Consider the following 15,405-nt stretch of genomic DNA (forward strand, 5'->3'; position numbering starts at 1 on the left):
GAGGATTTTTGAATCTATATTAATTAGGGAAATAGTTCTGTAGTTTTTTTCATAATATCTTTATCTGGTTTTAGTATTAGGAGGAAGTTGGTTTCATAGAATGAGTTTGGCAGCATTTTTCCTGTTCAATTTTTTGGAAGAGGTTTTTGATGACTGTTTCAGTCTCTTTACTCATGATTGATTTGTTGAGGTCTTCTGTAGGTCTGTAGGGTCAGTGTAGGTTGTTCATGTGTTTCTAGGAGTTTGTCTCTTTCATCTAGCTTGTTGGCATATAGTTGTTCATAGTATTCTCTTATGCTTTCTTATTTCTTTGGTGTCAGTAATGTTCCTTCTCTCATTTCTGGTTTTATTTATTTGCATCCTCTCTCTGTTTCTTTGTCAGTCTAGCTAAGAGTTTGCCAATTTTGTTGATCTTCTCAAAGAACTGACTTTTGGTTTTGTTGATTCTTTGTATTTTTGTAGTTGTTCTTAATTTCATTCATTTGTGTTGTGATCTTTATTATTTCTTTTCTTCAGCTTAGTTTGGGATTAGTTTGCTGTTCTTTTTCTCATTCCTCCAGGATGTAAAGTTAATTAAGTCTTCGATTTTAGCTCATTTTTCTTCCTTTTTTTAAAAAAAGATTTATTTTATTTCTCCTCTCCCCTCATTGTTTTGCACTCACTATCCACTCTTTGTGTTCATTCACTGTGAGTTCTTCTGTGTCTGCTTGTCTTCTCTTCAGGCAGCAGCAGGCACCGATTCAGGGATCTTCTGGAGTGGGAGAGAGGCACTCAATCTCTTATGCCACCTTAGCTCCCTGGTCTGCTGCATCTCTTTTTTGTCTCTCCTCTGTGTCTCTTTTTGTTGTATCATCTTACTGCACCAACTCTCCACGTAGGCCTGCACTCCTGTGCGGGCCGGTACTCCACATGGGCCAGGTCTCTGCTCAGGCCAGCTTGCCTCGCAGGCCAGCTTGCCTTCACCAGGAGGCCCTGGGTATCGAACCCTGGACCTCCTATATGGTAGATCACCTGAGCCACATCTGCTTTCCTCATTTTCCCTTTTTAATGTAGGCATTGAGGGCTATACATTTCTTTGTCAGTACTGCTTTTGCTTTATCCCATAGGATTTGATATGTTGTGTTCTCATTTTCATTGGTCTCAAGTTATTCACTGATTTCTCTTGCAATTTCTTCTTTGACACACTGATTATTTAAGAGTGTGTTGTTTAATTTCCACATATTTGTGAATTTTCCATTTTTCCTTCCATTATTTATTTCTAGCTTCATTCCATTACATTTAGAGAAGGTGCTTTGTATAATGTCAGTATTTTTAAGTTTATTAAGACCTGTCTTGTGACCCAACATATGGTCTGACCTGGAAAAGGATCCATGAGCACTTCAGAAGCATGTATATCCTGCCCTTTGGTGGTGTAATGCTCTATAAATATCTGTTAGGCCTAGTTCATTTGTCTTGTTATCCAAGCTCTTTGTTTTATTATTAATCCTCTGTCCAGATGTTCTATTCAATGCTGAGCGTATTGTGCTGAAGTCTCCGACTATTTTTGCATAGACTTCTTTTTTCTCTTTCTCCCTTCAGTTTTGCCAGTGTGTGTCTCATGTATTTTGGGGCATCCAAATTAAGTGTATAAATATTTATTATAGTTATTTCTTCTTGGTGAATTGTCCCTTTTATTAATATACAGTGACTTTCTTAATATTTTTCAACAGTTTTGCATTTAAAATCTAATTTGCCTGATATTAGTATCATTACTCCAGATCTTTTTTGGTTACTATTTGTGTGGAATATCTTTTTCCAACCTTTCACTTTCAACCCGATTGTGTCTGTCTGTTTGAGGTGAGTCTTTTGTAGACAGCTTATGTTTTTATATCCGTTCTATCAGTCTTTGTCTTTTGATTAGGTACGACAATCCATTAATGTTCAATGTTATGACCGTAAAGGCATTACTTACTTTGTCCATTTTATCATTTTGCTTTCCATTGTCATATCTTAACGGTTTTCTTTCTACCCTTTAAGTTACCTTTACTAATAATCTTCACTTCTACATTCTTCTCCAAGTCTCTTACCCTTGCCTTTTCCTTTCAGGCAGTAGCACTTCTTTTTAGTATCTCTTGTAAATCTCATCTTTTGGTAGCATACTCTCTCAGTTTTTGTCTGTGAAGACTTTAAACTCACCCACATTTTTGAAGGACAGTTTTGCTGGATAAGAAATGCTTGGCTGCCAGTTGTTTTTTTTTGTTTTTCTTTCTTTCAGTACCTTAAATACATCACACCACCTTTTTCTCGCCTTGATGGTTTCTAATGAGAGATCGGAACTTAGTCTTGTTGAGGTTCCCTTAAATGTGATGCACTGCTTTTCTCTTGCTGCTTTCAGAATCTTTTTTTTTTTTTTCCTGGTATTTGTCATTCTAAATAGTAGGTGTCTCAGAGTCAGTCAGTTGAGTGGCATTTGTTTATTCACTAGGCAGCATTAATTGAGCAGTCACAATGTCCTAGGCATTGGGACTATGAAGATTAATTTTATATTGTCATGGTTTTTAAGACCATTGTATGGAGCTGGACCAATCTAAGATCTAGCTTAATTTCATCACTTGCTATTGTTATTTTTTTATCTTTGTTTTTCCACTAAGATCAAACAAAGTTTGTCTTATAAAATTTGGATGATTTAGTCCTGAGTCTGATAATATCTTAAAATCAAGGGTATCTTAAATCTAGAAATCAAACTCATTTAGAAATCACCATTTAGAAAGCAAAAAGCTCATGATTGAGAATTAGGGGTGTGTGTGTGTGTGTGTGTGTGTGTGTGTGTGTGTGTGTGTGTCTTGATAGGTGTTTAGAGCTAATCGTTCAAACCAGTGCAAAGGATGAGATTGTTAAAGTAGAGAGTATAGGAATAAGAAGGCCAAAATCTTAGGAGATTAGAAAAGAGGACTACAAGGAGAAATGCAAATATCTTCATAGGCACAAAAGATCCTAGTGGAGAAGTTAATGTATTGATAACAGTTTTGTAGGTAGGCAGGAGTGAACTACAGTCCTAAACAAAAGTGTCTGGGTTTTCCAGAAAAGTGTCTGGGTTTTCCAGAAGTAAAAAGATTACTTCTTCCTCAAAGACAGTTAGTAGAAAGGGAATGGGAAGGTGAGATAGCATTTATGTCTGATAACCTCAGTGTTCTTAGTAACCTAGGGTTCCAAGTTACCTGTAAAGGTAAGAGGGTATAGTATGGTTTTCAGGGAAAATAGAAATGCTTTGAAACAGTGAGGTTATTCAAAGTGGAGTCAATAAGAGATAAAGGATACATTTTGAAACTTGTGTGAGAGCATAGTGTGACTTAATATTAGATTCAGATATTCATCTTGACTCCTTAATTTCTTTGGCCATGCTTGCTGTTATCGCCACCTTTGTCATGACTCCTAGGAATGCCCAGTCATGTTAGGTAAACAAAGGTAAATGTTTAATTCTCAATTGAAGATAACATTCTAGGGCCATGAAATGCAGTAAAAGCTGATTGGAGAAGCTAAGTAGCAGATTAAAGGGGTCCCCTCTCCCCATTTCAATATATTATTGTACAGTAAAGTATAGTTTCTCAGACTGAAGTAATATACAGACCCTTTTAATAACAATTACTAGAATCCCAAGGATGACTTAAATTTTATTAGTATAATGCCGCTTAACTATGTACAAACATAAATGAAGTATCTTTGTGCTTAGTAGTACTTATACACTACAAAACAAACATGTTTGTCCATATTAATGACAAAAACATGCAAAAGAAATAACATTCGAATTAGTATTTACTGTGACATGATGCTTTTGTGCAAAAATGTGATTGCTGCCTGACACCTGGCAAAAGTACTCACAGATCTAGCATAGGCTCAGAATCTGTAATGCGATGTCTTGATGAGTCATTTCTCCCATACCTTTTCTCTATTCAGAACACCACAGACTGGGTATCTTTTTGCCTTCTCTGGGTTTGAATCTGTCATCATCACAGTGCCCAGCTCTCTGTTTTTCATTACTATATGGCAACACTTGATTATAAAACAAAAGTCATCCAGGTAATCAAGAAGATTCCTTTCGTTTTCCAGGTTAAACAAAATGAAAACACAAAACTTAAAATTTTTTATAACTCATAAATTCTTAGGAATGCACCCTTGTACTTCTAAGATACTGTCCTAGTGTTTGTTCTACCCAGTTCTTAGATCCTAGAGTTGACTTCTTGGCCATGATTCATCACTTGGGGACAGAGGAAGAAGCAGTGAACAACAGCAGGCTATCAAGAAGTTGAAAGAATTTAGGGTGGCTGAAGTCGTTTATGCTAGATGCAAAGATAACTAAAAAGAAGAATTGAAACTAGGGATGGGAACTAGTACTCCGAAGAGAGATGAAAGAACTAGAAAGAAGTTAAGATTAGTATAAAGCCGTGCTGTTCAAAGTGTGATCCCTGTATTAATACCAGTCCACAAACTTTTTCTTAACAGTACACTGGGAGATAACTTCTGTCATTTGATGTCAGTACAACACTCAAGTGCATGAACAGTGAACTCCTCTTGTTGAATGGAGTGGAGACCAGATTCTCTATTGTCAAACCAACATGATCCTACTTATGCATGGTGGAGCCACATATTGGTTTATAGAAGAGTGGAAATTTTGAATTGCCCTTAACTACACACAGTTGGAGAAATACAAGTATAAAGAACACTATCATAAGTAAAAGAATGTAAAAGATGTAAAGGCAATCAGAAAGGAATTTTTAAGATCGCTAGACCTTAAAGGGAGCAAAAACTGCCCCCGGTGCCTAACTTGGTCCCCAATGTCCAGAATGCTCTTAAAATGTTTGTTGACCTTCAGTGAGTTGTTTTGAGTGATGATGAAATCTTAGATGTGTTTATATCAATATAGTGATGAAATGGCATTAAAGTAGAAAGTCTTTGAAATATCAATTTCTGAGCCTTAGTGATCCTTGTGCTTCTTAAACCAGTTTTTCTATTTCATTATTCCAGTTGAGCAAAAAAGTATCAGCAGGACTTTGTACACACATAATAAATTGAAATTAAATTTAATCTAATAAATGAAATCTCAAGCAGTAGGAAAACACCAGAAGATATTGAGTGCCAAGCCCAAAAAAGATTAACTTTACATTGTATCTTGGAAGATTTTACTCTAGTTTAAAATATTTTATTGTATTTTCCTTAAATATTTTAAAATGAAATATATGTAAAAGAAAATAAAAATCACCTTTTAAAATCCTGCTTCTCACAGAAACCAATGCTAACATTTTTGCATAAGTTTTTCCAGCACCATATCTGTGTGTTTTATGTATATGTGTGTGTATAATTTTTTATTACAAAAATGAGATGTCAGTCTTAATAATGAAGATATAAATATGCACTGTGTTTTAGATGAGCAGCCTCAATATTTCTAAGATGTCATTTCTCTCCTAATCAGTCAATAAAGTTTATTGCAATTCGAGTAAGAATCTCAATATTTAAATGAGAAAAATGTACAAGAAAAAACTTTTGTACCAACTCTTCCTCCCCATTCCTCCCACCTGCCATCTCCACACTTGAAAGATAAATGACAAACTTGTAAAGCATTGTCACATATGACAAAGAGTTGGTGTCCTTAATACATAAAAGTAATTCATAAATCAATAAGATACAAACAAAACACTCCAATATCAAAATGGTTAAAACAGACAGATTACAGAAGAAACATAAATAGCCAGAAAACATTTAAAAATGTGCTCAAACTCATGAGGAATTTTAAATCAGCCCATTAAAACAATGATATGAGATTGGTAAAGGTGAAAAAGATTATTTAACACCCAGTGTTGGCAAGGATATTGTAAGAAGAAATTCTTCTACATATTTTGTGAGAGTAAATTTTTTATAAACCTTTCAGGAGGTCAATTTGATATTAGTATTTGCCCCTAAAAAGTAACTGGAAAAGTATGTATTTAAAGTAAGTAGTAGTTCTAAGGAAGCAGATTTGGCTCAACTGATAGAGCGTCCACCTACCACATGGGAGGTCCAGGGTTCAAACCCAGGGCCTCTTGACTCGTGTGGTGCGCTGGCCCACGTGCAGTGCTGGTGCTCACAAGGAGTGCCATGCCACACAGGGGTGTCCCCCGTGTAGAGGAGCCCCACGTGCAAGGAGTGCACCCCATAAGGAGAACTGCTCCATGCGTAAGAAAGTGCAGCCTGCCCAGGAGTGGCACCGCATACATGGAGAGCTGATGCAGCAAGATGATGCAACAAAAAAGGGACACAGATTTCCGGCGTCTCCAACAAGAATGCAAGTGAACACAGAAGAACACACAGCGAATGGACACAGAGAGCAGACAACTAGGGGAGGGGGAGGCGGAAGGGGAGAGAAATAAATAAAAAATAAATCTTAAAAATAAATAAAGTAAGCAGTATTTCTTATACTAATGACGTGGTTGGAAAATGTAGAATGTGTATATGATGTGTTGTCTAGTGGATGGGTCTGCATTCATATGTATGCATGTGAGTCTTGCTAGAAAAAGCCCAAATCAAACAAACATGGAAGATAATTGTCAAGGGAAATCCTTCCAGAAATGAGTCCTGACAGACTCCACCATTTGGTAAGTGCCTGTCATGCCTGTGCTGGCTATTTTAAATGCATTTTTCCTAAAATTTATAATAAAACAAAATGGCTGTCATTGTTACTTTTATTTTCTTTTTATTGCACTTCTATAGATGAGGCAGCCAAGGAACAAGGGCATCAATAGTTTTATGCCACTTCCAAGCTGTTAAATGACATAACCAGGGCTCATATCAAAGTATGTTTAACTCTAAAGCCATAAAGCCATCCTACCTCTAAATTTCATAAAACTGTCTGTGATGTTGTTATCCCTCTGCAATTAAAGAACCAATTTTTCATAAAATGCCTTTGCAAATCTTATGTACAATTTTAAAAAGGAAAAAATACTGGCTTTTGCTTTGGGTAAAAAGAGAATTGGAGTCAGAAACTGGGATTAAAGATGTACATTCACTAGCAGAGTGACTTGGAAGCATGTCATTTTATATCTAAGCTGCAATATTTTTTTAATAAAACATAAATAACAGTACATATCACCCTATACCTCAGAGCTGCTGAAGATCCAAAAGATCTTATATGTTAATTTTAATTGTGCTCTAAAAGTCATTATTATAAATGGTATATTAGCCAAAGGGGTGCTGGATGCAAAATACCAGAAATCTGTTGGCCTTTATAAAGGATACTTATTTGGGCTAGAAGCTACAGTTGCAAGGCCATAAAGCATAAATTACTTCCCTCACCAGTCTGTTGCCACTTATTGGATCAAGGTGACTGCTGCCACCTGCAAGGGTTCAGGCTTCCTGGGTTCCCCTCTTCCTGGGGCTCTGTTTCTCTTCCAGTTCAACTGCTCTGCTTTCTCCATAAGGCCAGCTGTGGACTATCAGGCGAATAGCTCGTCACTCTTCCCAAGGCCTCTGCCTGTGTTTAATGGAGATTCTCTACTTCCTCACATATATCCTTCTCTGTGTGTTTACTTCCCAGGCTCCAGGATCAAAACTCCAACCTCCCTTCTCTTCAGTACAGTTTCTCTGTGAGTCCCACCCACCAAGGGGGCAGGGATGCAATGTCCTACTGATGTGGCCCAATCAAAGCCTTAATCTAATTCACATAAACATGAAACCTCTGAATCCAATATAATCTAATATGCCCAGAGGGACAGACCAGTTTACAAATATAATCCAATATCTATTTTTGGAATTCATAAACAATATCAAACTGCTATGAATGGTGAATGGACAACATTGGCTTTTGTTCAATTTTATAGATTAAGCATTCTCACAGTGAAAATTGGTCCTTGGAGAGTAGAGCAAAAAATATCTTATTCTTATGTATGAAGCACAATTGAAACATGCTTTGAATGACTTTGGAAAGACTTTTTAAAAATTGATTTTTTTTTTTAAAACTTAAATTCTGTCACCTCTTGACACCAATGATTTGGACCAGGAGGAGAAAAATGGCACCCATACACTATGTAGGCAGAACACTTCCTTTGAGTGAAGGCTTTATAATCTGTATTCTAGAGTGAAAGATGATAAGCACAAATTACAGACCAAATAATTAGTTAATTTATTAAGCTATTTTCCCGTGTTGTACTGGTTGTAGTGTTTAGTTGTGCTACAATACTTATACAAACCTTTGATGCTTTTCTTTAAGATGTTAATTACTTTAGAAATAGCAGGAAAAATTACCTTTCCTTCCATGAAATAGTGGTTTCCTTAGGGGCCAATTTTGTTCAACTGTTTACATCTTACATATTGTATATTCAATATTCATGTATTTAAAGTGATAAAATGAAGGACTTTTAAGATACAATTTCTGATTTCAGAGAGAACATTCTTAATTCTTTTTTTTTTTTCTTCTTCTTCTTCTTTTTTTTGCTTTTATAATGGGGATTTATTAGAGTAAAAGTTTTCAATTCTGAGGCTGCAAAAATGACCAGGTCAGGTCATCATCAGAGATGCTTTCTCACCAAAAGTCAGCTGCTAGCAGATCCTGGAGTCCTGCCACATGGCAAGGCAATATGGTGGCCAATCTCTGGAGTCTCTCACATGGAAGGATCAGAATTGTGGCTCTCTTTCTCTGTGTGTTTCTGCTTCCAGTTCTTTGTTTATATAAGACCCCAGCAAGAGAGTAGAATTCCACCCTGAGTCATGGCTCCCTAACATAGTGCAATCAAAGGCCCTAAAGCAATCTAATCAAGCAATCTAATCAAAACGTCCCTTAATGCAATCAGAGGGCCCCACACCCACAGGAATAGATTAGTTTAAGAACATGGTCTTTTCTGGGATTCATAAAATTTCAAACTGTTACACTCTACCCTCTGAATTCCCAAATGGCATTTTCTTTCCATATGCAAAATATATTCATTCCATCACAGTATTTCAAAAAGCCTTAAATCATTTCAGTAGCAATGCTAAGTACAAAATCACATCAAAGTCAGGTTTAGGCATGCAGTCTCTCTTGGGTCAAAATTCTTCTCTGGCTGTAGACCTGTAAAACTTAGAAAACAAGTTATCTGCTTGTACTATACAAAGGAGGGACAGGATAAAGGTTTCCATTGCCTTTGGGAGAAATTGGAAGGAAAACAGGCCTCGTGGGTTCCAAACTGTTCAGAAAACTTGCAGGACATACTCCGTTAGATTGCAAAGTATGAGAGTCATCTATAGAATGATAGTTTCATCTCCTCAGGACCTCCTGGGGGTCCACCCCTTCCAGAGGCTTGTGCAAAGGCCCTCTTCTCAGTTCCACCATCATCAAGCATCTGGGTGGTGGCTGAGCTCTAGGTCTTGCCCTCCAAGAACCCTTGGGCGATGGCCACAGTTTCCCCAATCTCTGGGGCACAGTCTCAACCACCTTAGTACAGTGGGGTGGGGCCTCATTTTCCCTGATCTCTGGCATACAGGCTCAACCCCCTCAGAACAATGGAGTGGTGACCTAACTCACCCTAATCTCCAGGGAATATGCCCCACTCTCAGTAATCTGGAGTGGCTGAACTCTTCCTGAACAATGGGGTGGAAAGCCAGCCCTGCCCAAGCTCTAGGTATACTCTCCCCTCATACACATGGGTGGGTCTCGCTCTCTTGGCCCAAGAAGATGTCTTAAACCCAGACCTCAGTTTCCATTGTTTTTCTCTTGAAGTTGTTTTTCCTTCTCTCCCTTTTCTGTCTCATTTAGTCCAGGCTGACAGTGGTTTCACTCATACAGTTCATACAACAAGCAAATAGCTCTTTGATTTTGCATGCAGTTCATAGAGGTCCACACCATCAGACAGTAAGACTTTCCACATATCCTTTCTAGATAACAACATTTCCAGTCCTGACTTTGAGAAAATGGCTGCCATGTTCAGTTAATCCCTCACATGGGGACTCATTTTCCAGAAGCTCAGAATTTTCCATGTGATCAAGTTCTGGTTTCTTTGTGCCCAGGAGTTCAGTTCTCATCTTTCCTCTTCCTTTCACATTTTGCTATAAACTGCAAGGAGAAGCCAGGCTTCATTTTCCACATTTAGTCTGGAAATCTCCTCAGCTAAACACCCAAGCTCATCACTTTCAAACTTAACCTTCTATCTAACATCAGGAGTCAATTTTATCAAATGCTCTGCAACTTAAAAATAAGGATTACCTTTCCTCCAGTTCACAGAAACACAGTCATCATTTCTGTCCAAAGCCTCATCAGAAGTATCTTTAACATCTATATTTTTATCAACAATCTCTTCAAAGCAATCTAGGTCTTTTCTATCAAGCATCTCAGTCTTCCTCTAGAATATACCCCCTGTATTTTTAAAGCTGTTCCAACATTTTTGGTAATTGCAAGCAGCAGCACCCCACCTTCTTGGTACCATTTTCTAATATAGTCTCTGAAGGCTGCCAATACAAAAATTGCCAGAAATGGGTTGACTTTTGTAATGGGGATTTATTAGGGTACAAGTTTACATTCTGAGGCTGCAAAAATAACCAAATCAAGGTATCATCAGAGATAATTTCTCACCAAATGTTGGCTGCTAACAGATCCTGGAGTTCTGCCACATGGCAGGAGAAGATGGCAGCCAATCTCTGGAGACCCCTTTCTCACATGACAGTGTCAAAATGATGGCTCTCCTTCTCTGTAAGAGAGAGCATTCTTTAATTGTCCTTTTTCACCAAAGGTTTGTTTTTCGGTTTGGGGGTTTTTTATTAACCCAGAACCTTGTACATATGAGGAGGCACACTCAACCACTGAGCTATATCTGCTCTGCTCAAAAGATTTTAGAGTGTTGGGATTTACTGTAAACATTGAGTAATGTCATAAAGGTATATTTTATAGTGGTGTCTATTATGGTAAAGAGGAGAAAATCATTCACAGCAGCATTGTTGACAATAGTCAAAAGTTGAAAGCAACTCAAGTGTCCCATCAACAGATGAATGGACTGAGACAATGTGGTATGTGCACACAATGAAATATTTTCAGCCATCAAAAGGAATGGTATTCTGATGCATGCTTATAATAGGGATAAACCTTGAAGACATCATGATAAGTGAAATAAGCCACATACAAAAAGACAAATACTCTGTGATTCTCCTTATAGGAAATACCTAGAACAAGCAAATTTATAATAGAGTCAGAAATTAGAATACAGGTTACCAGGGACTGGGTTGGGGTGGAGGGTAAAATGGGGAGTTAGTGCTTACTGGATACAGAGTTTCTGTTTGGGGTGATAAAAAGTTTTGATAATGGATGGTGGTAATGGTAGCACAATATTGTGAATGTAATTGGTATCACTGAATTGTACACATATAAGTGGTTAAAATAGGAAATTTTATGTTGTGTATGTATTACCACAATATTTTTTAAAGGAGAAAATTAAGGATTAAGTATGTATTTTATTTAAAATATGGTACCCTTATAAAAATTTTAGATGTAATCTAGATTGGAATTCCCATCCCCATATGCATCCAATCTAATTGTCTGTGTGAATTCTGTATACTGTGGCTCAGATGTCACTTGAGGCCCTGAAATGTACCTTCATTCTTTTTTACTGCATAGATACTGAGCACCTGTTACCAAGACATGAAAGATAAAAAGTAAAGATCATCTTCTCTCAATCTTGGTGACATTAAGCTGCAAGAGAAGTCCAAATCAATATTTACCATTCTCTTTGCAGTCAGTTACTAATTATTTTATTTGTTACTTTTGGTTTTGCCTTAGTAAAACATTGCCCAATTGGTAATAGTCTCAGGTTTTTCCTTATTGAAATACATTATCATTAAAGTGATCATCTTTTCTTTTCTTTCATTTTTTAAAATTTATTGAAAAATATCACTCATACATAAATAGTAAGTGTATAATAGTTATGAACTTACAAAACAAACATATATAACATCAAATATATATCATCTCACCCTACCACTAATAACTTGCATTGTTTTTAAAGCTTTTTAACTAATAATTAGAGCATTGTCAAAACATTACCACTAAACATTTTTCCAACCAATCCTATTATTATCTTTATATCATTTATATATGAACATACATAAACAATTAAGTGTATAGTAAAAGTTGTGAACTTACAAAGCAAACATGCATAACATCATTTATCAGTAGTCTTATAAGCATATGTTGTGTCTGCCAAGTTTTTGTGTAGGCCCCTTGAGCCATATTTGTTTGTGTTCTAATTCCCTGAAGCCTTTCTTAGATTGTTCCTAGTCACTAAGCCATACAGTTTTTCTCACGCTTATTAAGTGTCCATTCTTGGGGTGGTGGGAAGATTGACTTGATTTATGGTAGTCTCCTTCATACTTAAACAGCTCTTTTGAGTGTACCTACATACAGACACTATCAAAGCAGAGTTACCATAGCAGGAGTGACTTTAATCACATATCATTCGATGTTACATGTCCCTCATGGCCATAGAGCCAAATGGCAGCAAAGAAGATGTAGTATGTAAAGAACTAGGGCAAATGTACTACTGGAAAACAATTTATGTGACAACTAAGGGCTTCTCTGTCTTACTCAGAGATAATGTTTTGTTTTAATTTGGGTCCTGCTCATCTCCTTCTTCCTTTCTAATTCAACCCAAAAGGCATTATGTGGGGCTGAACAAGGTAGCTGCCCAGGCAGGGGCAGGGGAAATATGGTTCTCGGAACCCACATTGGGTAAAAGGGTATTTGCACAGAGTTTGACTATGGCAGGGGCAGTTTTGAGGTCAATAGGGTATCTCTGTCAGGGGAGGCAGAGAATGTGGGAGACATGCTCCTCACTGTAAGAGAAGTCAGTTACAGATACGAAAAAGGGAGAAAACAAGGGTGAACCTGGTGACAATGGGTTGGAATTGGAGGCAGCAGAGTTTACTCATGGTTATCAATATGTATAAATAATGTAGCTGTATATGTTTTGATATAGAACTATATTTACCTCTGTAAATATAGATATAAATGTGTATAAGTGTATATGTGTATACACATACATACATATACATTTACATATGTATTCCCTAGCTCTTACTACAGGGAAATCCTGGGAACAGTGACATCCTAAAAGCAATGAAAACATCTAGCATTCAGACCGTGGTTTCTAAATATCTTTCTCTACTAAAAGTAGATAGGACTCTTTGGAGAAATAACCAGTTCCAAAGCTGAGACAAGAAATTTACATCTTGTGCCAGAAAGTCAGAAAGTGCTCAAAGAATGATAGGGTCATGACAATAGGAAACTGAAGCCAGCTTTAAGGAATTCCACTGGCCAAATCTGGGATAATCTGAGCCTCAAAATAAATAATGATAGTAACAAGTTGTAACCCATTAAATAAAATAGGAATCCATTTTATTGTAATGTAAATAAATAAATGGCAAAGAGAATTCCTTACAGTAAGATATGCCACTAATAAATGTAGAAGGAATGATGGAATTTAAAAAATCACCATTTGGCACCTATCATAATAATAAATAATTCAGCCAAGAATATCAATGGGTTGGTCTCAGAGTAACTCCCCAAAAATAATTACAAAGGAAAAACTAACTCTACTTTGAAGAAACCTGGCAGATACCGTCTTGATCATTTGATCAAAATAAACTATCATCAGTATGGGAAAATCAAATTTGTACACCACCTGATAGGATGCAAAGAACACCTCGTAACTTCCATACTATTCCTACCAAAATATATAACCCGAATCTGATCATGAGGGCATATCAGACAAACTCAAAATGAGGCTAATACTATGAAATAGTAATTTGCAGAATTTTCCAGGAAAATTTTTCTCGTAATTTTTAAAATTCAAGGAAAGGAAAATCAAATAAAAACTGAGGAAATGTTCTAGATGGAAGGAAACTAAAGAATCTCCACAATGCAACGCTATGTAAGATCCTGGTTTAGATCTTTTTGTTATAAAGGATGTTATTGGGACAACTGGTAAAACCTGAATGGGGTATGTGGATTAGATGGTAGTGATATATCAATCCTAATTTCTTTTTTGATAGTTACATTGCCGTATGTAGGAGAACATCCTTGTTTGTAGGAATTATACACCCAAGTATTTGTGGTGAAGAGTTACTATGTCAGAATCTGCTTACAGATAGTTGAGGGGGAAATGTCCTGTGAATTTGAAATTGTTTCAGAATATAGCAAAATAAATGTTCTGTAAGGCTCATTCATTACTAGAGAAAGTATTTCCTTTCAAAACTATAAAGGCAAGACTCTTCATACAAACCTACAATAGGACAATGAGTTTCCTTATTGGGATTTTGATACTCATTGGATACAAAAATCCAATATATTTTTTAATCTTTATATATAAATAATAATACAAAGGATATTTAAAAGACAACTGCTTTTTTAAAGAACACACTTAACATACAACACACACTACCAAAAAATAATTTTAAAGGAGCTGGTGTAGTCGTATATCTACTCAGGTTTCTAGACGTATGGTCTGAAAAAACATTTGGACAGGATTTTATTTTTATTTTATTTAAAAAAAATTTTTTTATTTATTCATTTTTTTATTTTCGAGGTACCAGGGACGTGGGTTGAACCCAGGACCTCTTATATGGGAAGCCAGCACTCAATCATTGAGCCACATCAGCTCCCCATGGACAGGATATAAAAAGCAACATTGTGAAAAGAAAAATATTGTTTTTGTTCTTTTTGCAAAGTAATAAAGAATGTAGGCCGTGGTGCCAGGCTGCCTGCTTTGGAATCCTGGCCACCACTTACAAGATATGAGACCTCAGATACTAAGTATTTGATTTCTCTGGGCCTCACTTTTCTCATCTGTAAGTTGGAAAGACGATATTGAACTCACAGGTCTGTTGACATGGTAAATGGGATAATATACAAAGCATGCTTAGACTGAGGCACAGAGTAAGCACTAAATAGAGTAAGCACTTATTCATGAAAAGTTAAAAGGTATTCTGGTATGATTATATTGGTTTTCTTCTTTATCACCAGAAGTAGAATTACTACGGTACCATAAGAATTATGACCTCGACTATTAAACCTGTTCAAGATCAAACTGAAGCCCAGAAATTGGGCTTATTCTAGAAGACAGCAGGCAGTGCAATGCAGTAGAAAGAACTTGGGCTTTGGAGAACTAAGACTGTGGTTAATTACATACTTAACACAAGCTTTGTGACTTTGGCCTTAGTCTATAAAATGTCTATGACATAAAAATAATCCTGGAGATCACAAAGCACTGATTAGTGAATTAAAGGAGATAAACATAAAAAAAATCTAATAAAGTGACTGACATAAAGAATGTTCTCCTAAAAAAAAGGTTTTTTCACTGCTTCTTTGAAAGGACATGAATAGTTAATTTAGAAGAAGACTTTATTGGATCTGATGTAGTAGAGAGGATTTGAGGGCATTTT

General features: G+C 36.5%; 1 protein-coding gene across 18 annotated transcripts in view; it reads left to right on the forward strand.

The window, feature by feature from the left end:
• MRTFB (myocardin related transcription factor B) overlaps positions 1 to 15,405 on the forward strand; it is a 222,541-nt gene that overhangs the window by 117,540 nt on the left and 89,596 nt on the right. The gene's annotated exons all lie outside the window — the stretch shown is intronic.

This window comes from Dasypus novemcinctus, chromosome 23, assembly GCF_030445035.2.
Source record: "Dasypus novemcinctus isolate mDasNov1 chromosome 23, mDasNov1.1.hap2, whole genome shotgun sequence".
NCBI classification, from domain to species: domain Eukaryota; kingdom Metazoa; phylum Chordata; class Mammalia; order Cingulata; family Dasypodidae; genus Dasypus; species Dasypus novemcinctus.